Source organism: Martes martes (assembly GCF_963455335.1).
Source record: "Martes martes genome assembly, chromosome: 2".
Classification (NCBI taxonomy): domain Eukaryota; kingdom Metazoa; phylum Chordata; class Mammalia; order Carnivora; family Mustelidae; genus Martes; species Martes martes.
This window is the reverse complement of record NC_137889.1, coordinates 169,969,418-169,993,207: the sequence shown is the minus strand read 5'-3', so window position 1 is coordinate 169,993,207 and position 23,790 is coordinate 169,969,418. Positions and strand designations below refer to the sequence as shown.

The following is a 23,790-nucleotide window of genomic DNA, read 5'->3' as shown; positions in this document are numbered from 1 at the left end:
TTTCCTCTTCTATGACTCATTTGTTCTTGTCTGTGGGCAGCCAAATGTACAACTGCTTAAAATAGTAAAATATCCTATGGAGAAAAGTAACTCCTCAAATGAGTGCTACCTCATGAAAAGAAGCACTATTTTGGTATCCTAGTGTGGAATCTGCTAAAATACAGAAACCTGGGCAAAGCTGAGGTTTTGTGTCTTCTCGGTGGCTCTGGGGATGGATGCCCATGATAATGGCAACTTTATGGAGAAGCTAGGCTGTGTTTCCCCTCTGCTCTCTTCTGCCAGTTACTGACATGGCTGTCTTTGTAAGGGAGGAAAAAACCCAGAATCTGCCCAAGGACTTTTTGGGGAGGGAGGGATGGATAGAGGGTGGCAGATAACCCAGGCAAACTGAGTTTCTGGGCCAGTCCTCTCTCCTTGAGAATCCTTTTGCCAAATTCTGTGGAACTCAGGGCAGCTGGTTTTCTATTCAGGCTTTGCCATCCCCCAAAGCCCCCACCTTCTTGTCTTTGCTCATCCCAGTATTCTTTTTTTTTTTTTTTTTTTAAGATTGTATTTATTTGAGGGAGACAGAGATAGGGAGAGATAGGGAGGGAGAGCGCAAGCTGTGAAGAGAGGGAGAAGCAGGCTCCCCACTGAGCTGGGAGCCAGACCCGGGGCTCCATCCCAGATGGGGACCCCAGATCATGACCCCAGCGGAAGGCAGGTGCTTAACCCACTGAGCCACCCGGTCCCCCTGCTCGTCCCAGCGTTCTAAACAGCTGCAGCTTTAGGACTCTCCCCTCCCTTCATTCTGTTGGCGCTTTCGTGTGTATATGCATTTTGACCGCTAAATACAATGCCATGTTACCGAGGGAAAAAAATATTTGAGTCACTTTCCTCATCTGTATTAGGGAGAAAATATGGTGGAGTTGCCTCATGGGGTTGTGGTGACAATTATATGAGTGAAAACACAAGAGTTCATGGTGCAGTGTTTGGCACACAGTAAGTGCCAGGAAAGTATATTTATTTTGTCCTGAGCCAGATAGGAACCACCACCACAACCGGTGAGACAAAGTTCCTCACCGCTCCAGCATTTTCTTTTCTGGTCCTCTGCTATTGCCCAAGGCATCCCCTATCTCTTCCGGCTTCAGCCCGGCTGAAGCTGGTTGTGTAACAGCAGGGGTGGGGGCTGAGGAAGCCATGTTGGGCAGCACCAGAGTGGGGAGGAATAGAGACCCGTGGGCTTGGCAGGGAGGTCACTTGGGATGCAGGGGCTATGTGGGGTGAACCCTTGGCTACCAAAATTAGGCAAGGAAGGAGAGAAAGGCAAAAGGCAAAAGGAAAAGAAACCATTTATCTGGGTAGAATGTGACACTTTGTTTTGGAAGAGTTCTGGAAGGTTCATCAGTTATCTGGGTATCTCGAGCCAGTTGATCCGAAAGTATAGGCACGAAATTTTGACTAGCATTTGATGTGATCATCCTCCTGACATACTCTGATTATACAGGGTTGGACTCATCATTGCTCCTCTTCTCATCGCTTACTACTGAGTGTTGTCTTGAAGTAGAATCTTGTGATGAATGTGGTTTAATAAGAAATAGATTTTAGGGGCGCCTGGGTGGCTCAGTGGGTTAAAGACTCTGCCTTCGGCCCAGGTCATGATCTCAGGGTCCTGGGATCGAGCCCCGCATCGGGCTCTCTGCTCAGCGGGGAGCCTCTTTCCTCCTCTCTCTGCCTGCTGCTCTGCGTGCTTGTGATCTCTCTCTGTCAAATAAATAAATAAAAAATTAAAAAAAATAAAAAAAAAAAAGAAATAGATTTTAGTCTTTGCCCTCAGTTCCTGGCACAAAGCTCCTCAAACCCTGAGAAGTCTCCAAGTGGTAGGGGAGTCTTTTGTCATTCATGAGGAGCCCCCGGGAGCGAATGTTCTGGACTCAGGGTGGTACCCTAGGTAGCCGCAGGATGGGGCTGGTCCTCTGAAAGACCCTGTGTTTAGAGGACTGGAACTGGCCGCCTCCCCCACTCACCTCTGGGAGCGGGAAGAGTTAGCATAGAGAGTGTCTGATTAAGTGCTTTAAAAAAACTTTTGAACAACAAGACTTGAGGAGCTTCTGTGTTGGGGAACGCCTGGAGGAGTTGGAGAACAGTAGCGTGTCTGGAAAAGCCTGGGCCTTCCCCATCCTTCCCCCACACCTTACCATATATGTCTCTCCTATCTGGCTGTTCCAGAGTTGGATCTTTTCTCATAAACCGGTGATCAAGTAAGGCAAATATTTCTCTCAGTGTTGTGAGCTGCTTTAAGCAAATTAATTGCACCTGAGTAGGGGGTTGTTGTGGGAACCTCTAATTTATAACCTTGTGGGTCAGAGGCACGAGGCGACGACCTGGACTTGAACCTGGCATCCAAGGTGGGGGAGGGGCAGTCATGTAGGACTGAGTCCTTAACCTGCGGCACTGATGATCTATCCAGGTAAATAGCCTCAGGATAAAATTATTGCTTGGTGGCGCTGGGAAAAACACGTATTGGAATGAGGAGGTAGAATTCTGTACCATTAGGGCTAGAAGGGACCTTGACCATCTCCTCAAAGCTTATTTAGAATTGAGGACCCCGTAGGCCTAGCCAAGACTTAAGGGAGCTCCTTTAATCAGGAGTCTTCCCATTGCCTTGAAGCTGGCTCCCCATTGAAGTGGCCCCACTTCTGCAGCTTCTGACAAGGCTTCTTGGGCCACATTCATGCCCTTGGTCCTGCTGCCGGTTTCTCAGCTCTCTGGATCTGGCTGAGCAGGACTTGAGACGCATGACGTTGGCTAACTGACTTACAGAGCGACTGCGGTGTTTTTAGTCATAAAACCCTTGTTAGAGCAGAGGGGATTTTGGTCGTCATCTTGTAATTAACTGCCTCTCTTTGCAGATGGGGAAACGGAGCCCCAAGGAGTTCAGTGGCCCGTGGGAGTCAGCAACAGCATTAGCCTGTAGATAGAGGAACAGGCCATTAGGTTTGGTGAGGGGAGGGCCTGTGCATGTGTCTTGGGCACTGTCCACGGCTAAGATCCAAGCCCAGGACCTAGAGCAGAGCAGACACTTAAATACTGGAAGGAAGCAAGCCAGAGTAGGAATCCAGGTATCTGTCTCAGCTCTTTGTTTGCAATAAAGTGAAGGATTAGGCTTTCCAATGTTCACCCGCGAATGTTAGCTAGAGTCTCCTCTCTCCGTCCCTTCTTGAATTAATAAGAGGCTGTTTTGTCTGCCAGCTTCTATGGGCCATATTGTTCCCAAAGCCTGAGGTGGAAAAATCTGGTCATTGAGAAAAAAAAGAATGACAATAGAAGGAAGAAAGTACTGCTTCATCGGGTCAGTGCGGTAGGACATTGATATATTTGGAAGTGTCGGTCAAAAATTTCAAAGCAAAAGTTTTCCAAACCCAAATCCATTCATGAAACTCTTTTCAAAGGTGAACTAAATTCAGTTGTGTTTCTGGGACCCGTACACCAAAGGCGTCTATTAATGCAAGTCTATCATGTTCCATAATACTTTCTGTCTTTCTTTTATACCTTTGTTTCACGGGTGATATATTTATTAATTCAGCAGATGTTAGTAGAGGGCCTTACCGTGCGCGAGGCGTGGGGGATGAAGCGGTGTGAACAAAACAGACTCCGGCCGTGCCTTCACGGAGCTAGCAGCATCTCAGGAAAACGGTAGAGCAGGCAGTAATGGTCAAGTGTCTTTAATATGCATGGCACGTGGCCCAAGTCCCTAACCTGGGGCTGGGGGTGGGGTGAGAGGCCAGTACAGGTATGAGCCAGACTTTGGGAAGGAAATGACGTTCAAGCTGATACTGGTAGAAACGTCGGCATTAGCGAGGTGGGGAGGATGGGGGTGGGGTGGGGGCAGTGGAAGAGAGGAGGTGAGAGGTCTGTCTCCTCAGAACACAGATGGGTCCCTGGGCCCCACCCCAGAGGGTGAATCAGTGGAGGTGGGAGGGGACTTGGAGGATTTGCTGTCCTCACCCATCTCCCAGGTGGTGCTGCCTGGGTATCGTACCTGAGCGGGGAGGGGGGACGGGGAAGAATTAGGGGGCTGTGTTCCTCTTAACCGGGATACCCCTCCCCTCTTGGCGCGCTGTCCATATCCCGTTCTCCCCCGATCCTTCAAGCTGAGAGCAAGGGTAGCCCTCCCAAGAAGCCTTCCCTGGGTGTTCCCTATGATTCTAGCTCCTGGGAATGGACACATGCAGTCCGTGAAGGCCTGTTGCATCCATTCTGTCTTATTAAACATTAAATTCTGGGCAGTTCTCATTGTGTTGGTCTGACCAGTGCTCCTTGAGGCAGCAGAACATAGAAGACACGCTCAAGACTTTCACGGCTTCATCAGATTCTTGCAAAGCTCTCTAAGGTGCAGGCGGCTGTCGTCTCTGTCTCGCAGAGATGAGGAAACAGATTTACTGAGGAATCACCAAGCTCAAGAGAAGTGAAATGTCTCACTCATGTCACCAAGGAGGGGAAACCACAGCTAGCTGGATGTTCCTTGTTCTCAAATGTTCTTTATTGTTATTACCATGTGAAATTGTATGGACTATGTGTGCAGCACCACAGGTAAAAGGAAGAGTGTATATTTAATTTTTGTTTTTCCTTTTTTTTTTCCCCACCATAGGTCCATCTACTTAAAGAGGAAACAGAGGCATCAGAAATTGAGTGTAGATTTTGCTTTTTAGTGGAAAATGGGCCGTTTTCCAAGGAATCCTTTAGGAATCATCCTTTTGCTTTTACAGTAAATCTTTGAATGGAATAATTTGATTTACATATCATCAGGTTTACAAATGAATTTTTTAAAAGTTTTGGCATGAGGGGACTGTTAAGGAAAAATGGACCTCAGTTTCCTAAAAGGACACAAATTAGACAGTTAAGCCATTGCCTTCTTTTGTTAAACACTTTTTTAAAAAGATATTATTCATTTATTTGACAGAGAGAGAGAGAGAGAGAACAAGGAGGCAGACTGAGGCAGAGGGAGAGAGAGAAGCAGACTCCCCACTGAACAAGGAGCTCGACTTGGGAGTCGATCCCAGGACCCTGGGATCATGACCTGAGCTGAACGCAGATGCTTAACTGACTGAACCACCCAGGCGTCCCAAGCCGTTACCTTCTTAACAGGCCAGATAAGTCTAGCTGTGAGTGGTTGAAGATTCATAAAGAACCTATACATAAAATGCCATGTGATCTGTAGAGTTAAAAAAACAAACAAAAAATCCTTTTCAATATCAGCAACATGCCTTCCTCCCCCGTGCATAGATACAGACATAACGTGGTTCTGTGAGATTCCTGTACGGGGTGGAAGCTTGAAAAATTCACTGGGCTTTCTGTCTCATGATAAAACTTGGGAACGCTCATTCTCAAATGTTCTAAAGCTCTTCATAGCTGGAAGTCTCCAACACAATCGTGTGAATTATCTACGTTATAAAAACAGCAGTCCGGAATTTCCTGGCATTGGTGAACTGGCAGATGGCTAATGAGCAGGCATTCCTTCATTTTTCTTCGCATGTTTGTGCTATATGCGTGTAGGAGCCTTAATTCCTTTGCAGCTTCCTCAGTTCTTTCCAGCCTCCTCCTCCTCAATTAAAGGCAAAACACAAAACAAGCCAGGCTAGAAATAAGATGCATTAAAGGTTGCTGGAAGCCAGGTGATAGAGCCGAGAAGCTGGGTTCCCAGGGTAAAATCTACTTCATGCGCACGATTGCCAAGTTAGTGTCTTAATTGTCTCTGTAGATGAAACAGGTAGATATTCCCTACAAGCAGCATGCAATTCCTTAAAAAACAAAGGGCCTTGTTTGAGATATTATTAGGTATTGTGTAAGTATGTTAAAAAAAAAAAAAGTGGGGCGCCTGGGTGGCTCAGTGGGTTAAACCCTCTGCCTTCGGCTCGGGTCATGATCCCAGGGTCCTGGGCATCGGTCTCTCTGCTCAGCAGGGAGCCTGCTTCCCTTCCTCTCTCTCTGCCTGCTTCTCTGTCTACCTGTGATCTCTTTCTGTCAAATAAATAAATAAAATCCTTAAAAAAAAAAAAAGAAAAAAAGAAAAAACAAGCTTGGTTTCTGTGCTCTGCAAACTTGTGATTCAGAAGGGAAAGATAAGCTCTGAATACAAATCATTGTAGAATAATGGAGAATGAGTTTGGTACAATCCAAGAACTACAGAGTGGTGTGTGGGATCCCAGAAGAGGGACTTGCCTTCTGATAAGAGAGGTGGAAAGGACTTCAGCATGCCGAAAGCCTGGCCTTGTAAGTGGACGCTGAAGGGAGTGGAGGGGCGGCAGGGGCAGCACAAGGAACAGCCTGTGTGAAGGTGCAGAGGCAGGACAGGAGAAGTTAGTGCAGACCCGGTATGAACGGACGGTTGCACAGTGAAAAGAGGGGAGACTGAGGCGAGGCTGTGGAGCTCAGAAACTACGCCCTGTATTGTGCAGGCAGTGGGGAACGAAGGCAGGGTGGAGTGGAGGATGGGGGACCGGAAGGGGGGCCCCCGCCTATTCCTGGGATGTGATGGCCGATCCCCAGAGGCTGAGCTCCGTTAAGTCCTGAGTTTGAGACATGGCCCCAGTACCTCAGCAAGTCAGCTGATACTGCTGTTTCTTCTCCTTGTTTCTAAGTTTCCTCTTTGGAGACACTGAGAGACAGAGAGAGATAGAGAGATGGGGGGAGGGAAGGGTGGGGGGCAGAGGGGCGACGGTGAGGAGAACATCTGTTCTTTATGCATCTCAGAATTGTTTGGCATTTAAATGAATAATATGGTCCTTTGTGATAGAAAGTGATAGAAATAGGACACATAGTGTATAGGTTTAATACAGTACCTAGGACAGAGAGAGAGAACCAGTTTTTCAAAGTTTAAGGAGTGCTGGAAACTGGAATCATGAAGTAAGGGCGGCGTTCAGTCTTGATGGTGTGAGGGCCAGGAAATGTTCATTAAGGGTGAAAGCTAGCTAATTGTGTATTTGTTTTTGTTACAGTAAATCCTCTGACATTGTGCAAATCAGCTTGACTTCTGAATTCTTCATCATTATGCATTTATTTTCAGAAGACTGTTGCGCATTTCTGTTTCTTTCCCCCTATTGTTGGTCAGGCTCTCATTGTTCTCTCTTCCCTTCAGGTCAGGACAGTGTTGGCCATCCATGTGTAGAGCAGTGTCTTTAAGTAAAACTGCAGATCAGCACTGGGAAGATTTCTAAAGCCCTGCTTGGCTAAGGGCTTCATCTCCTTGTCATTTCTGTCCCTTGGTTGGTTTTTTGTATTTGTTTGTTTGTTTGTTTGTTTTGTTTGTTTGTTTTACAATAACGTGACCAAGTTGATTTGGGGAGAGGATAATAATCTGCTTGGAAGTACTAGGATACATTATATAATACATATACATTATATACTAGTATACATTAGGCACCTCCAGATTATGGAAATGGTAGTTTCACGGTCAGTGGCTGTGACCTGACTTAGTTCCTGCGTGGGAGTGGGAAGGGGGAAGACAAAGAGCATTCTTTCGCTTCAACCATATGATAAAATAGTTGATCTTTTCCATGTTGTTCAGTGCTTTATCTTGATACATAAATGAGCAAAGACTCTAGACTTCGAGTCCATGTGGAATAATAAAATTTACATGTATTTGTCCCTGGTTCCCAGACACAGACCTCCTAAAACCCTTGGGATCTTTTGAGAGCTAGGAGTGTCTTTTGTTATTCATAATGAGCCCTTTTTTCACCCTCCCCCCCGCCCCCCCCTGCCCCCACCCTGCCCCCACCCATCCCCCACACTTTGCCCTGTGCATCTCTTTCATTTGGCCCTTCCTGAGTCACATATCCTTTATAATCAAACTGTAATCCTAGGTGTTAGAATTTTCCTGAGTTCTGTGAGTTATTCTAGCAAATGGTCCAACCTGAGGAAGATCATGAAAATCTCCGAATTTGTCGTTGGTTAGCTTGGGGACACCATTTGCCACTGGTGGCTGAAGTGGGGCCATCTTGTGGGTTGGAGCCCTTAAACCTGTGGGGTTGGCACTAGCTCCAGTGGTTAGAGTCAGAATTGAATTGAATTGTAGGACACCCAGCTGGTGATAGAGAATTGATTGTTGGAAAATGAAACAGTCAAGTCTTTCCTGTTTGGAAAAACCAACTCATGATATTAAAACATTACTCCTGGAGGACTCTCTTTGAAATTGTGGGGGTTTACCATTTAGATAAGGACTCAAAAGGCATTTAAAGAAATATAGGGGGAAAGAAAGGAAATTATCAGGCCAGTGCCTTTCTGGTTTACATACTCACCTTGTGTTTTATAGTGTAATAAAGTAGAAGTTACACCACTGTGTGGTTTTCTTTGACCCTTCTGTCTTGTGTAACTCCAAGATTTCATAGCATTGTCTCTGCCTCCAGTCAGTGGAAATATCTAGTATGTAAATATTAGGGATTGCACTTACAAGTAATTTCCTTTCTAAGGGTTTTCCAGAATCACGGTTTACCTCTATGGCATTAATATTACTCTTAGGTTGAACCATATGAAATCACCAATATTTGACCATTTTTGACCTATAGTGACAATAGTTTCATAGTAAGGAGGGTTTCTTATTGACTTCTATCTGCAGTTTCAAAAAAAACACAACAAACTATAGTGATTGTCATCAAGACATGTTAGAAAATGCAAGAAGTAGAAAAAGAAAAAGGTGCTTACCATTTCCCACCACCAAAAGATACAAAACACTAAAAAGAAATTAAAATAACATAATCTTACCACACAGAGATAACTAGTGTAAACATTTTGCTATCTTTTTCTTCAGTAAAACTGGGATCTTGTTAGCTCAAGATCCTGCTTTGTGGTTTTTTTTTTTCACTTAATGTTTTTCATTTACAATTGATATAATTTTAGACAAAGGGATATGGCAGATCTGATCTCTTCACAGGGATTGTTTCTATTGTTTTAAAAGTGGAAGGGAAGTTTAGGATTTCCGGGTAATCAACAATTGTAACAGTGTTAAATGTGTATCAGGATGCCTTTTTGATTTTGCTTTTTAAAAATGACAGCAGGAATTTTTTTTCAATTTAGTACTTGATACAAAAAAATAGAGGTAGATTGACTTAAAGAGAATAAAAAACTTAAATGAATTTTCCTTCCCAATGATTGGCTCACTAGGGAAAACCATTCTGTCATTCTAGATTTACTGCTGAACTAGATGAGGTAATGATTACCCATAGATTTCCTTCTTAAGACTGTAACTCCACTAGAGTTGAGCTATGGATAATCCCATTTCGAGGAAATTTACTGAGCTTCAGAACTGTTAACTCACATGTCAGAGGCAGTAGAGGCTAGAGTCTGGTGTCCCCGAGCCCAAGCCCGGCTGCTTCATTTAAAATCTTATGAGAGCTACTTGCCAGCTGTGTGACCTGATGCAAGTTACTTATCTCTCTGTGCTCTACTTTTCATATTTGCAAAATGGAGTGGAAACAAATAGTACCTGCTTCATAGGGTGATTGTAAGGGTTAAATGAGTTCATCCCTGTCACTTACTGGGAATGGTATTTCTACAAAGTATGCACAAATACGTGACTGTTATTAATAGTAGTTTTCTCTGGGTCTAACCCTTGGGGCTGGTTTTAAGAGTTCTTGTTTGAGTTTTGTGCTAGTGAGCTTCACGTTGTGTTTTCCCCTTAAGCTCAGGTTTTCTGTGTCTAGGGTTTTCCTAATTGCTTCTGTTTACTTTCCTAATTTCGTCTCTTTCCCTACTTTGCTTTTTTGCAAAGTGATCTTATTTTGTATCCTAGCTGCCCCCCCCCCCCACCCCGGCTTTATGTCTGTGAACTTCAACGGGGACTCGACCTTGGTGCTCCAAATTTACTCATCTTGGCTTCCCGCTTCTGTGTTCCCAGGAGGCCGGCCACGTGCCTGTCTTGCAGGAACCCTGCCTGCCGGAGTGTGACTAATGGGAAAATCCTGTGTTGAGGACTTTTGTAGCATTCTGTTTAATCATGCTCCTTTTCCTGTTCCTGGAAGGAAGGGAAGTGCGGGCCCTGCATTGGGGTTACGGGAGCGGTGGCCGTGGCCTCGCGGTGCTACCCCGGGATCCCCGTGGTGGCAGGTGCTCCCCACCTGTGGGGCTTTTGCAGTGATTCAGCCCCCCATATCCAACTCGACCTCCTCCAGTGTGGCTCCTGGGGTTCGTGCCTTTTCCTACGTGTTGGTTTCGTTTCCCCAGCTGAGCTGTAAGCTATGTGAGGCTAGCAGCCTTTATACACTTACTACCCCTGGGAACGATTGTAGCAGCGGTTAAAAACTACCATTTATTGGGCACTTACTCTGTGCTAGGCAGGTGGGGAAACCCATGTTCATCTCATTTAATGCTCAGAAACGATTCTCTTATTATCTGCATTTTAGGGATAAGGAAACTGAGGCACAGGGACATGAATTGACTTATCTGGGGTCACAGAGCTAAGAAGCAAGTTGAATGAACCCTAGGTAGCAGAGAACAAGCTGGTTCCTGCTTTTGCTTCTTTCTTTCCAGGGAGCAGCTTTGCCACAGACCTCGGTTTGGATCCTGGCCGTTCCCCAGATGAGTGACCTTGACCTCAATATTTCGTTCTTTCATGTCCCCATTTCTAAGACAGGTTTGGTAATAATGCCTATCTCAGAATCATGACAATAAAAAAAAAAGATAATGGGAGTAAAGACGCCGGGCACGTGTTAAGCACTCAGTGGAGGTCCGCAGCTATTAGCTGTTGGGGCTAGAGTGCATGACCTTCCCTGGTGAACCCTAGCACTCCACGGGACAGTCAGTCTGTCTGCCTCTCTCCCTCTGCCTGTCTTCCTCCTTGAAGCCTTTCCTTAGCTCCAGCCGGCTCGGCAACACCCCGTTGTTTTCCCACGTGGTTAGCTTATGTTGTCTTCTGCACGGTGGAAACTGCTTGGCTGAACTCCGACCCTGGCAGGGGCGGGCTGTACCAGAAACCGGGGACCTAGGTCCCGGAGGCCTGGTCCTCTGGGCCAGTTCCCTCCTTGGGAAGATCTGGAGGAGTCCGTAGTTCCTGAGGGACCCCCTTCCCTCACCCTCGCCCTTGCTGTCTCTGCTAGAAACAGGCCAGCTGGGTCTGTCCTCTTCTTGGGTGACTTGGACCTGATGCTTGCCGTTAGCTTTCTCCCCTAGTTTAAATAATTTCTAGCCCTGTCCCTGCTTGGGCTCTTGGAATGCACACGAACAGCTCTGTGAAATGTGGGCAGTGGCTTTGGTAAGAGTATGTGAACGCCTCTCCTGACTTTCCGTCCCTTTATGGATCTAGCAGTTTGGAATGTCATGGACTCCCATGAAAGTCTAGTTGAGGGCCAGTTCCCCAAGCTGGGTTTAGGGATGTGCCGTTCTCTGCAGCCTTCCTTTGAGTCTTTGCTAACGGTGACCTTCTGTTGATTTCGATGAGCACAGGGGCTCGCTGATATATTAACGTCGTTCAGAAAGGACTTACCCAACAAGTGTGTAAAGCTACGGGCTGTATCAGTTGTCCAGGTCCGAAAATAATCTATTTCTGTTTTTTAAGAACTGTCAGTATTTGGCAAAGGGGTAAGTACAGCAGACATTCTGTCCTACAAATAGCATCTTGACCGAACTGCTGATCAAGTTACGGGGAAAGCGGACACTCAGGGACCCGGCAGCCCTTCTGGGAGGGGATAGAGTCTGCCTTTCCAGTTTCACAGGTTCTGCGTCGCAAAGGGTTAAGGTGCTCAGCACCGCGCTCCAGAACTGTGAGGATGAAGAGGGGCAAGAACAGGACACCCTCCCCTCCGCTTGGGAAAACAAGGGCGTTTGACTTACACCAGGGTTTTTCTGTGAGTTCTTTTTTGTTTGTTTGTTTGTTTGTTTTTAAGGTTATATTTATTTGAGAGAGAAAGAAACAGCATGAGCAGGGGGAGGGGCAGAAGGAGAGGGAGAAGCAGACTCTCCACTGGGCAGGGAGCCCGATGTGGGGCTCAATCCTAGGACCCCCGGATCATGACCTGAGCGGAAGGCAGCCGCTTAACCGACTGAGCCCCTCAGGCGCTCCTTCCTATGAGTTCTGTGTCACATTTGGGTTTCCCCGCTTTGACCACAGTTGAATGCCCCGGTGATGTGTGTTACCCTGAAGGGGGTGGGGACGGTGTCCACACGTGTGAGTCGTGGTTCTTCTGTCTGCCTCCTTTCCCTGCCTCTACCCAGTGATGTCATGTTAGGCCACTGACTTACTTGCAAAATGAGGATCTCATCTACCCTCTTGGCTACCTTCTTGGGGTTAGAGGTTTCCATAAAATGATGACTATAAAAGCTTCAAGTGTCATTTGGGTAGGAACTTCTATATCTTGTATGGTGTCTGTAGCTTATATGTGTGATGGAAGATTTTCCTCTGCCGTCCCTTGCTTTCTGTCCCTTCCTTCTATTTCTGGAAGACTTGTAGATGCCATGTAACTAGCACTGTTAGTACATATTATATTTGTGTCAACTGTTGAATTGCTTCTAAGTACAATACTTAATAATAATGTGAAAACATACCTCTGTGAACAAGATGCTTTTCAATAGGGAAAAAAAAGGGTTCCTTTCACCTTCGTAGTTACTGTGGGGTAATATAACGTTATACTTTAGGACGATCTGTTGCTTTTGCAGTGAAAAATTAACAGTGGATAATTTTATGCTGCTGAGATCTTTTTTAAAAAATGAATTTATTAGAGGGGCGCCTGGGTGGCTCAGTGGGTTAAGCCTCTGCCTTCGGCTCAGGTCATGATCTCAGGGTCCTGAAATCGAGTCCCGCATCGGGCTCTCTGCTCAGAGGGGAGCCTGCTTCCTCTCTCTCTGCCCACCTCTCTGCTTACTTGTGATCTCTGTCTGTCAAATAAATAAATAAATCTTTAAAAAAATAATTTATTAGAGATTGCATCTTGCTCTAGCTGGTTTTAATCATTTTTCATGAAGAAGACTCTTACAGTAAAAAAAGGTGCATGCAGATTTTAACATTTATGGTACATAATAGGGTCATTGGGAGAGAGGTGGCCTTTTTTAGGGTTTAAGGGCATTACAGAGGGTGGATATGGGCCTGGGCTCCAGGCTGGCTCTGTGATCAGCTGCTGAAGGTTGAACCTACTGTTTGCTGTGAGGTGTGTGTCACTAGATAAAAGCGAAGGCCACCTCCACTCTTCCAGGCCCTGTGAGAGACAGAGGCTAGGAGTGTGGGGTCTGGGGGGTAATGAGAGCACCTCCCTTACAAATGTTGTGGAAATGAAATGACATTGTCCAGGAAGCATCCATAGCAGTGCCTGTCCCACTGCAAACACTCAGTAAATGCTGCCGTTACGATCACTTTAGTGTAGCAACTCATTCTTCATAACATACCACCCATCTCAGAGGATCTGAAGTGAAGATTAGATTTCTGAAGTTTTGTTGCTTTAAGGTCACTTCAAACAAATGACTTTTTAAAAGGATTCCATTACTTTCTCATTTGGATGTAATTTGCAATTTGAAAGATGCAGAAGGGGAAAGTAAGTGTGTCTCTCACGTCTCTCCTCCAGGCGTCCAGCCCCTCGCCGGAAGACAGGCAGTGCTCTCAGTAGCCAAAGACTGTCAGATTTTTCAAAATCCCCACACCGGCGATGCTGAAAGTGGTGACAGGTGGAGGAGAGGCAGGGCAATGGGGAGACAGAAAACGAGCAAGAGGGGGATTCCGCTGGGGTCTGAACTGCAGAACCCTGAACCATGAGCATCGTCCTTGCTTACACCCCTCTCTGAGCACCCCAGGATGTACCCTGCAGCTCGGGGTCCACTGGGGGCCCTTCAGCCTTCCCTGCCTTGCAGCTGTGGTGGGTGGCCTCCTGGCCTGTGTCCCGAGGCAGATACTGGCAAGCTGACCTTGGGAGGGAGAGGGAGGCCAGGTTGGTTGAGCTTTCTGTTGTCTTCTGAATGCAGACCATTGTTTGAAGGACTCCGGAAGGTTCAGGAATCATCCAGAAGTTGAGATCCTTGGCTGCTCTAACCAGTGGGATCCTAAAGTTAATCCTCTCTCAAGGAGCAGCTGTGGGGTTGTGGCTATTGTCTGTGTGCGATCTTCTGACGTCCTTGGGAAATTGTGTTTGGTCAGGGAGTTCTGTAGCCTTTAGAAATAACTTACAAATGGGGAATCCAACCGAATTGTGGAGAACGCTAGGGACTTTCTCTGACTCTGCAAAATTAGTTTTCCCCTTCTGGTTTCAATTGAAACCTTTACAGTATCTGTCATTATTTTTAAGTATCTTTGTTTCTTTATACTGACCTTCCCCTAGTTTCAGTCCTTTGTTCTGGTAGCTACCTGGGGTTCAGGAGTGATTCCGTTTTGCCCCTCAATCTCCTACTTGTCAAGAATGTTTGTTCCCTTTTTATCCAGCCAAATTCAGTTTTTCTTTTGAAACCTGATGTAAAGTCCCTTTTCTTCCTGGATCGCACTAATTACTTCCCTTCCCACACCTCTGGTACGTATACAAAGAAACCAAAGCTGAAGGCTGGGTTGTGCTCTGAACATTCCTTTTTGAGTGATTGGGTTGGAAATTTCAATGCATTTTCCCATTAAAAATAAAATTAGGCTCCCACAAAGCCTGTTTAAAAAATGATAAAACAGGACTTGGTGAACTTTTAATATGAAAGTTGAAGGAATCATGAAGTAGGGCCCTATACACTGACCACTTAGATTCAGTGTTTTGCCATATCCGCTCGCTCACCCTGTCTACCTGACTGTCCATCTGTCTACCTACTTCCTTGCTGGACTATTTGAAATCAAGTTGCAGACATGATTACATTTCTCCCTAAATACCTCTGCCGTGCCTCTTGTGGGATTAAGGACTTCCTTCTGTATAACCACAATACCATCATTATACCGAAAAAATAAACAGCAATGTTCCTGATACCGCCTTAACCCAGTTTCCTCAGTTGTCCTCAAAATATACTTTATGGCTGCTTTGCAGTTTTTATGATTGATTAAAGCCTTGAGCTAGGCTCCAGTCAGGGATTCCATATTGCATTTGGTTATTTCAGTTTCTAACAAAAGCTAACAGGTAGCCAAGTACTGGGGAAGGGAAGAAACTTTCTTGGCCCCTGGCGGTATTTTGAAATCTTCGGCTGCTGGTCCCTCCCTGTCTCCCTCTCCCACTCTTTGGGCCTGTCTCCAGATCCGGGGGTGCTCCCGCTGCCCTGAGCCCTCATTTTGGCATCTCTAGGGCATAGCTGATCCCACATGGGTATTAGCAGAAACCTCAGGGACCGCCGCATTTTTTCAAGGGACCTCTTAGCCGAAGGCTTCTGTAAATTGGGGATTCCTGGCTGGACATTGCTCACGGAGGCTTGTGTTGCTGGGGGAAGCCATCTAGGCGTCTGTCTCCTCCCTGAGTGGTCTTTGCTGTCCAGAATGAGCTCTGGTCTCCACTATTACGGGGCACTTGGACAAAACAATGGCAACGGAGTGACTGTATGCCCTGGGAGGGATTCCGTGTCATGGGTACGTAGATGCTGGGCAGCTGGATCCTATCTGGATGTCCCCTCCCTGCCGGGTCACAGTTTCGGAGGCGGGAGGGGACGGCTGTACCAGCTGTTTATCTGGGAGTTGTCAATTAGTTGGCAGCTGCCTGAAGCCTCACGACAAGGTTTAGCACTTATATATACTGACTTCGTTGTCTTCCTGGTTCCCCCCATAAGCTCATTCGTCCCCCCCTTACATTTTAAGCTTTTTAAATTCATCTGCACGCATGCCGTGTCGCAGGAGCTGGAATTGTCAGGGATGGTCTTAAAAGCTCTATGCCTTGGGTTCTCTCTGTAGCCAAAAATAGAAGTCGTTTGGGGATGATTGCATTTTGCCGTATTTGTTTTGCCTCTGCCCCTTATGTTAGTGTATGTAATTGACTTAAACTGCATTTAAACAAGTAACTTCGTTAAAGAGGTTGTTTTGCAGAAGCTAGGAGATCCGTCCTGCTCGAGGGGAGGCCACATGTGGGCTGCTCCTGCCTGGTTTCTGTGCGGGCTCTTACCAGTTTGTAACTGTGTGCCTTTGGGCAAGTGACATACCGTCCCCCCCCCCCCCAAACCTGCGATTCCCCTTCTCTAAAGGAATGGTACTTGCCTCCTAGTGTTGTGACCATCTCAAGCCCCCGGGGCCCAGGGCTGGAACTCTGCCGATGTAATTTCCCCCTTCAGAGGTGTGAGGAAATACATTAATGTTGATGCAGCAAACTCAGCGGAATGGAGGTCGTACGTGGTCTGATCACGTCAGATCGGAACAGGTTTTTCCTCTTGATGAGTTCGTCAGATCTGGTTTTGCTGTAAAGTGAATTATCAAAGCTTTTTGGATGTTGCCTTGTGGACCCAAGAGGGTGGGTGGGCTTGTGTTGTGATCACCAGTCACACTTCGTGGGTGCGGCTGGAGAAGGCTGGGAATGTTGGGAGCCATGGGAAGCCACAGGCTCTGGCCCAACATTTTTCAGCTGAGCAAACTGAGGTCCGCAGAGGTACGGCGACGGGTTCAAATCGCAGAGGTGGCCAGCGGCAAAACTGAATGAAGAAAAACCTTTTTAGGGAAATGTCTGTCTATTGATCTTAGTGAACCAGACCAAAAATAGATTGCTTTTGGGCACTGTGATTTGAGTCTGCGCTAAAAACAAAATAGGACGTGTGTATGTGTGTGTGTGTCTCATTCAAAGCAATTTTCCAACCAAGCTTGGTGTGGGTTCTCTGCACACTAGCCAAGCGCCTTTTCCATCACAGAGTGGCTGGGTCACCCTGCTGAGAAACCCTAGATTCTGAGAATGCATACCCTTTCCCGATTAAAGGGGCAGGCTAGCTAGCAGAACTATCAAAGTATTCCTTGGTTGGAACAAAGCTGCTTGGGAGAGGTCACAAGGACCTTCTTATCTGTAGTCTCTAGTTATTAGCTCTGTCTTCCCCCATTGTCCAGCAACCTCGAGCTATGCCCACTGGGTTTGAGGAATGCCATTTCCAGGCTATTCCCTCTCGGCTCCTGTGACCACTGAGGTCCGCTGGAAATACAAGTATTATTTGGAAACAAGCTAAAAAAAACTGCTTTTGATTTTGAGGGTGGGCGTGGAGCCATTCCTCAGACCTCTTCCTCAGTTGCTTGCCGTCTACAAGCTTTTTTTTTTTTTAATACCACGTCTTCTTTTGTGACCTTCTTAATGAGATCTTGGCAGAACACAATACGGTTGAGAGGGTCTTCACGATGCAGTGAGCTCACCACACCTGACCAGGTCTAGGAGAAACCCAAAGGAGTTTGATGAACGCTGGCTTTTGTGGAACACTTTTTAGTTGTAGTGTTGTGGAAGGGAATCCCATTTATCGGTGAGAGCCAAGAACTTCCTGCTTTGCTGGCTCTTGCTGTGTGCAGGCAAACTCGAGATGAGGCCCTGGGCTTATTTTTGAATAGGCCGAGTGGACCTGGGGTTGTGGACTCTGTCGGGTGAGCCGTGGTGTTGGAGTGGGGAGAGAGGTCAGCGATGGGCGCCCAAGAGCAGTTTTGTAGTTGTTCATCCCGTAAGCTGCCTTGGAGTCTGGTGTTGGGCGTTTGTAAAACCTGTCCTCCTTCCTGCCCTGCTTCTTGGAACCCTGTGGTTTTGAAGTTTGGGGAGCCTTGAATCTGAGTTGTGAAATAGGAGAGCGAGCCAGCATTTCGCACTTTAACAGAAAAGTCGCTACATGATGAAATATTGTTGAAAGAAAACGAATTGAAGTATACCTTACACAGGTGCTTGTAGTTGGATGGTGCCCAGTCAGAGGCCCAGGTCTACATGTGCAGAGACCAAGGCTTCCAGAAGGTAAGAGGAAACAGCAGAAACGTGGGCAGGAGCCAGGCTGTCTGCTTGGAATCCAGGCACTGGCACAGAGGAGCTGTGTGACCTTGGGAAGGCTGCTGTGCCTTCCGGTGTCTTCTTTCCCCATCTGTAATGTGAGACTAGTCTCCTAACGATGTCCTAGGTTTATTGTGAAGACTGGGTGCTTAGCTCAGTGCTGGCTCGCAAGTGCTCTGTAAATGTACTGGTTATTGTTGTCAGTGGTAATAGAGACAGGGACTGCTCTGAGCCACGCTGCCGTCTCTTCTGGAACACCATCTCACCCAGAACCATTCCCTTCCTTACCACGGCTCTGTCTGCTATCCATTCCGATCTGATGGCTGGTCCCTTACTGTGCTGGGCTCTCCAGCTTGTATGGACTTCTCCACATGGGTTACCCCAGCTGGAGAATTGGGGTGCGTCTCTGGGCTGTGCTCTGAATGACCATGCACCACCCTTTCCCTGCCCTCTCCTGTCCCCTCAGCCTCCCCGCCAGGCCTCCCTCTCTCCACGGGCTGATCTTTCCTGCTGTGCCCTGGTCTCAACACATGTCATCTCTTCTTATTTATTGTGAGAGAAAATGGAGGATACCCTGAACCTTGCCCCTTCAACTTCCTTCAGCCTACTAGTGAGGGCTCTGACTCACAGACCCACTGCTTTAGAACAAGTGGGCGTTTTTGTTTTGTTTGCTTTTTTTTTTTTCCCCCTATTTCAGTGTTTAATCTATCTTCTTCATATGGAAATCTTCTTAAGGCCATCACTCCTTATTCTCTCTCAGTCTCTGCCTTTTGCTCTGTCTGTACATACATTGGTTCCAGACACTTAACAAAACAAAACTCCAAACAGAAATTTCTTCCTCTCCCTTTTTTTTTTTGCTCCTACTAGGCTTCCAGAAAGAGTAAACTGAGCCGGGTCTCTATTCTTCAGCCCAGGGAATCTAGTCTTACCTTCCCGGCTAACTGAAAAACTGTGCTCTCCAAGGCCATGAAGATCTCCCGTGGATTGCTTTCCTTCCTACTTAATTTAATTTAGTTGAATTTTTCATTGTATGTATGTATTTATTTATTTGGGGATTTTTAAGTTTACTTCAAGAAAGTACAGAAAAACAGGGAGTAAAGTACAACAAGGAGAAAGTTAAAAGAAAATTCCAGTGGCTTCCTAAATTAGAAACTAATGATGGTTTCCCATGAGTTCTTCCTTGTTGCCCGATTGGTCTGAGTACTTCTCGATTCTTTTTCTAAAGAGTGTTCTTAGGTTGTTTGTTTCTCGTTTCTTTTTTTAAATTGTGTTAAGAACATTTAACATGAGATCAACCCTCTAAGCAAAATTTTAAGTGCAGGATACAGTATTGTTCACAGCGGGCGCCGCGTCCTAAAGCATGATGGAAGCATTCCACCGCTGAATGGCGGCCACCGATTTTCCCCTCCCCTCACTCCTGGCAACCACCATTCGACTCTCTGTTTCTATAAATTTGACTACTTCAGATGGGTCATAAAGTGGAATCATGCAGTATTTGTCCTTCTGGGACTGGCTTTTCTCACGTAGTGTATACTATCTTCCGGGTTCATTTATATTGTCGCCTATGGCAGGATTTCCTTTTTTTAAGGCTGAATGGGATTCAATCGTATATAGAGACCGTATTTTATCTGTTCAGCCATCAGTGAACATTTAAGTTGTTTCCATATCTTGGCTGTTGTAAAAAATACTACGGTGAACATGGGAGGCAGATATGGCTTTAAGATCCTGATTTCAGTCCTTTTGAATAAATAGGCTAAATGGGGCTGCTGGGTCATAGGGTAGTTCTATTTTTAACTTTGTGAGGAACCGCCATATTGTTTTACATAGTGGCTGTGCCGTTTTCCATTTCCTTCCTATTTTAATTGCTCTCTTGCAGCATGTGACCTGGATATCTGCTCATTCCTTCTGGAAACCCTGGCCTCTGTGTTCTAGAGGAGAGCCCTGGCTTCTGCTCATTCCTTCTGGAAACCCTGGCCTCTGTGTTCTAGAGGAGAGCCCTGGCTTCTGCTCATTCCTTCTGGAAACCCTGGCCTCTGTGTTCTAGAGGAGAGCCCTGGCTTCTCTTCCTCAGCTTCTTCATGGAGTAGATCCAGTCACTCAATGGATATTTCCATCCGGTTTTCTCCCTGCAACCCTCCATCCCCAGCCTCACCGTGTACCTCTATCTCCACGTGTTCAAAACTGAACTCGTGATGTAGTCCTTTCCATGCCAAGTATATTAGATTGCTAGGGCTTAACAAAGTACCACAAACTGGGTGGCTTAAACAAGAGAAGTTTATCTCACAGTCTGGAGGCTAGGATTCCAAGATCAAGATCGGCAGGGTTGCTTCCTTCTGAGGGCTGTGAAGAATCGATTTCATGCCTCTCTCCTAGTTGCTGGTGGCTTGCTGGCAATCTTTGGCATTCTTTGGCCTTTGGAAACATCATCCCATATCTGACTTTATCTTCCCATGGTGTTTTCCCTTTGCTCCTGTCTGCCTCCAAATGTCCCCTTTTATAAGGACAGAGGTCCACTCCGGTGGGATTTCAGTCCAATCAGATGACCTCATTTTCATTTGATTACCTTCGTAAAGACCTTGTCTTTTAATAAGGTCACATTCTGAGGTACTTGGGGGTACTTCAATGTTTGAATTGAGAGGCAGGTAAAATTCAACACCAAACAAACTTCCTTTTTTTTGAGTTACTTCCCATCTCCATGAATGGCATGTCCACCATATTACTTAAGCAGAAACTTGAGCATCATCCTTATCAAGTCACTTGCCCTTATATAAACTTGGGGTTCAGAGCCCATAGAACTTAGAGGCAAAATTTTGGAATAGGAACCTTCATAGCAACATAGGTTTCCAAAGGGGTCTGTGATTCCCAAATGGCTGACAATCTCCGCTTTATATCTTTCTACCACCTTGGTATAAAACAGATGAATTTTGGAAAATTACAGTTAAGTATAAAAATAAAATTTAAAATTATCTTCTTATTTGGTTACCTGGAATCATGTAATATTTTGGTCATTGCTTTGTACGTTTTATGCCTTCATGCATTTTTTTTTTTAAGTAGTTGGACCATACGGTATGTAAGATGTTTAATCAAGCTTTTCTCTTTCTCAAAACATTTCATTTATTTTATTTTATTTTAAAGACTATTTATTTGACAGACACAGAGAGGGAGAATGAGTGTATAAGCAGGGGGAGCAACAGAGTGAGAGGGAGAAGCAGGCTTCCCACTGAGCAGGGAGCCTGGTGCAGGGGTTTAATCCCAGGACCCTGGGATCATGACTTGAGCTGAAGGCAGATGCTTAACCCATTGAACCACCCACGTGCCCCTATTTATTCATTTTTAGAGAGAGAGAATGGGGGAAGGGGCAGAGAGAGGAAGAGAGAAAGAATCCCAAGCAGACTCTGTGCTGAGCATGGAGCCCAATGTGGGACTCGATTTCAGGACCCCGAGATCATGATGTGAGCTGAAATCAAGAGGTGGATGCTTAACTGACTGAGCCACCCGGGCACCCTGAATTAAGCTTTTTAAATTCAACATTGTGTCTTGAGTGTTTTCTCATATCTTCACAAAATCTTGATAAATAATCTTAAATGATGAATATTACTCTGTCAGATGGGTAGACAGTGATTGACTTAGATATTTTCTTACTATCCCACTGTCAGACATTCAGGTTTTTGCCATTTTTTTTGACTCATAATTAATGCAACAACAACTTTGCTATGAATTTGGACTCAAATAATTTGTTTATAATTCAGATATGATTCAGCTAGAGGTGAAGGAGAGAGATGGCCAGTGTCTCTGAATAAGTTACTAGTGTAAATTAAAGGAAAATGAAATTTACCTAGGTTGACAAATGTTTTAAGGCATTATTTGTGAATAGTTCCTTTGTGATTTCAAAGTTATTTTTATTGAATTGCTATGGTAGGTCACGGTAGATTCTCCAGTCAACGGCCTTACAGTGGTTCTTTGTAGTCTACAACAGGGCTCTCCACTAGAACTTTTGGGATTGATGAAAATATTCTTTTTCTGACTTGTCCAGTATGGTAGCAGTTAGCCGCATGTGACTACTGAATGCTTGAAATGTGGTTAATGCAACTGGGAAACTGAGTTCTTAATTTCATCTCATTTTAGTTGACTTAAATTTGAATAGCTCCTTGTGGCTGGTGGCTACCCTACTGGATAGTCCAGTTCTAGCATGATGGTGACTAAACACTTTTACATTGCTTGTCTCTTCCTAAACATTCTTCTAAGTGCTTTATGTATTAGTATACTTAATCCTCACAATGACTCCATGAGGTTATCTTCTAGTTACTATTGGCGTATAACAAATGACCTCAAAGCTTAGTGGCTTGAAACAGCAACAGCCACTCATTTTGCTTAGGAATCTCCAACTTGGGCAGGGTTCATCAGAAACAGCTCACGTTCGCTCCAGGCAGCCTTAGCTGGGACTATGCATGTACTTCTAGGGTGGCTCATTTACATAGTTGGTGAGTTGATGACTGTTACTGGTTTCTTTCCTTGGGGAAGCTTGCGCTGCCTCACAGCATGGTGACTGTGTTCCAAAAGCAACTGCCCCAAGAGACAGGAAGTGGAAGCTGTCAGTTTCTTAGGGCGCGGGGCTTGGAAACTGACAGAGCATCACTCCAACCTATTCTATTGGTCTGGCAGAAGACAGAGGATGTATTCAAGGGAAGGAGATACAGACTTCCGTTGGAGCTGGATAAAAGAATTCGGGGCCAAGTTTTAAAATCATCATAGAAAGGTACAATCATGTTGATTTTATTTCATAACGAGGAAAGTGAGGAAAGAACCATTCAATAACTTGCCCAAGTTGCTGTGCCTAGTAGGTGGCCAAGTTGTTATTCATGCCAGGAAGTCTGACCTTGTAACCCCAATGCTATATGGCATCTCTCCGTAATTCATGTTTCCCTAATTGAGATTCATATCTTCATCAGCTTTTCTATGGTACAGTAATTACGAGATTAAGTGACTGATACCTGTTTGTAAATCACAAACTCTAAATATTAGTGTTTGCAAGGGTTTGCTACTTGTCAAATTAATGAAGACACATTCTCAACCACCTGATTCAGGAGGGGCTGTTGGCTCCAATTCCGAGCCCCTCTGCTTTCCTCCCTGTTCCTGGTGTCCCCCAAAGAGAATTAGTTATCACCTCCAGATTGAAACAGACTGTGATTCTGAGTAAAACTCTCAGTCTTAGAGACTGTTTGCTTCACTGATCCCTGTTGCATGGAATATGCGGAATTAAAATGGAGTTAATAAATACGACTTAGAATTGTAAAAGGGGTTAAAGAATTATTTCTGTTTTTTACTAGTAAAGACTGGCCGTAAATCCTAAGTTAGGTGATATATTTGCGTATGCATAGGGAAGTGTGTGTGTGTGTGTGTGTGTGTGTGTGTGTGTGTACTTCCATTTATTTGTTCATTCATTTAATATATTGATTCCTGGAAGACAAATCAGAAGAAAATATACATTATCCCCAATTCTCGAGATTGTCTGATAAAATAATGAATGCAACCTTGTACAGACCTAAGAAACCAGCAGTTTCCTTTCCTGTTCAAAGGTCATGGTATTTCCTTGTGAAAGATCTATAGCCCTTTGCTGTGTGGCCTCTGGTTTGCAAATTGGGCTTCTGTTTGATACTATTGGCTGTAGTGATAAAATACGGTTATTTCACACCTGCTATTTGTCCCCTACAATTACTGCCGCGCAAATCCTTTTTTATGAAAATACTCTGAGAGAGCTTATAATTAAATGTATCTAGTTTTCCAGTTTCTGGGTTTCTTCACCACTATTAATCTCTCTGATGGAGAGAAAGAACTTCATTTCATCACTTTCGAATCTGAGTATTCCAAGTAAGGACACTTCATTTCAATCAAATCTCACATGTTTCTTTACTCCTCCTCCTACCTGACTTCCTCCTTCAGCTGATAATTCTCTTCTTGT

General features: G+C 45.3%; 1 protein-coding gene across 2 annotated transcripts in view; it reads left to right on the top strand.

Annotated features, from left to right (window-relative positions):
- The window catches only part of RELL1 (RELT like 1), a 61,795-nt gene that overhangs the window by 5,664 nt on the left and 32,341 nt on the right, over positions 1-23,790 (top strand). Inside the window, exon 1 of one of the 2 annotated variants that reach the window (XM_080797307.1) lies at positions 11,622-11,816. The exons of the other annotated variant lie outside the window; for it this stretch is intronic. The gene's annotated coding sequence lies outside the window, so the exon portion shown is untranslated. Of the gene's footprint in view, positions 1-11,621; positions 11,817-23,790 lie in introns of those variants that run through there. 2 annotated transcript variants of the gene reach the window in all.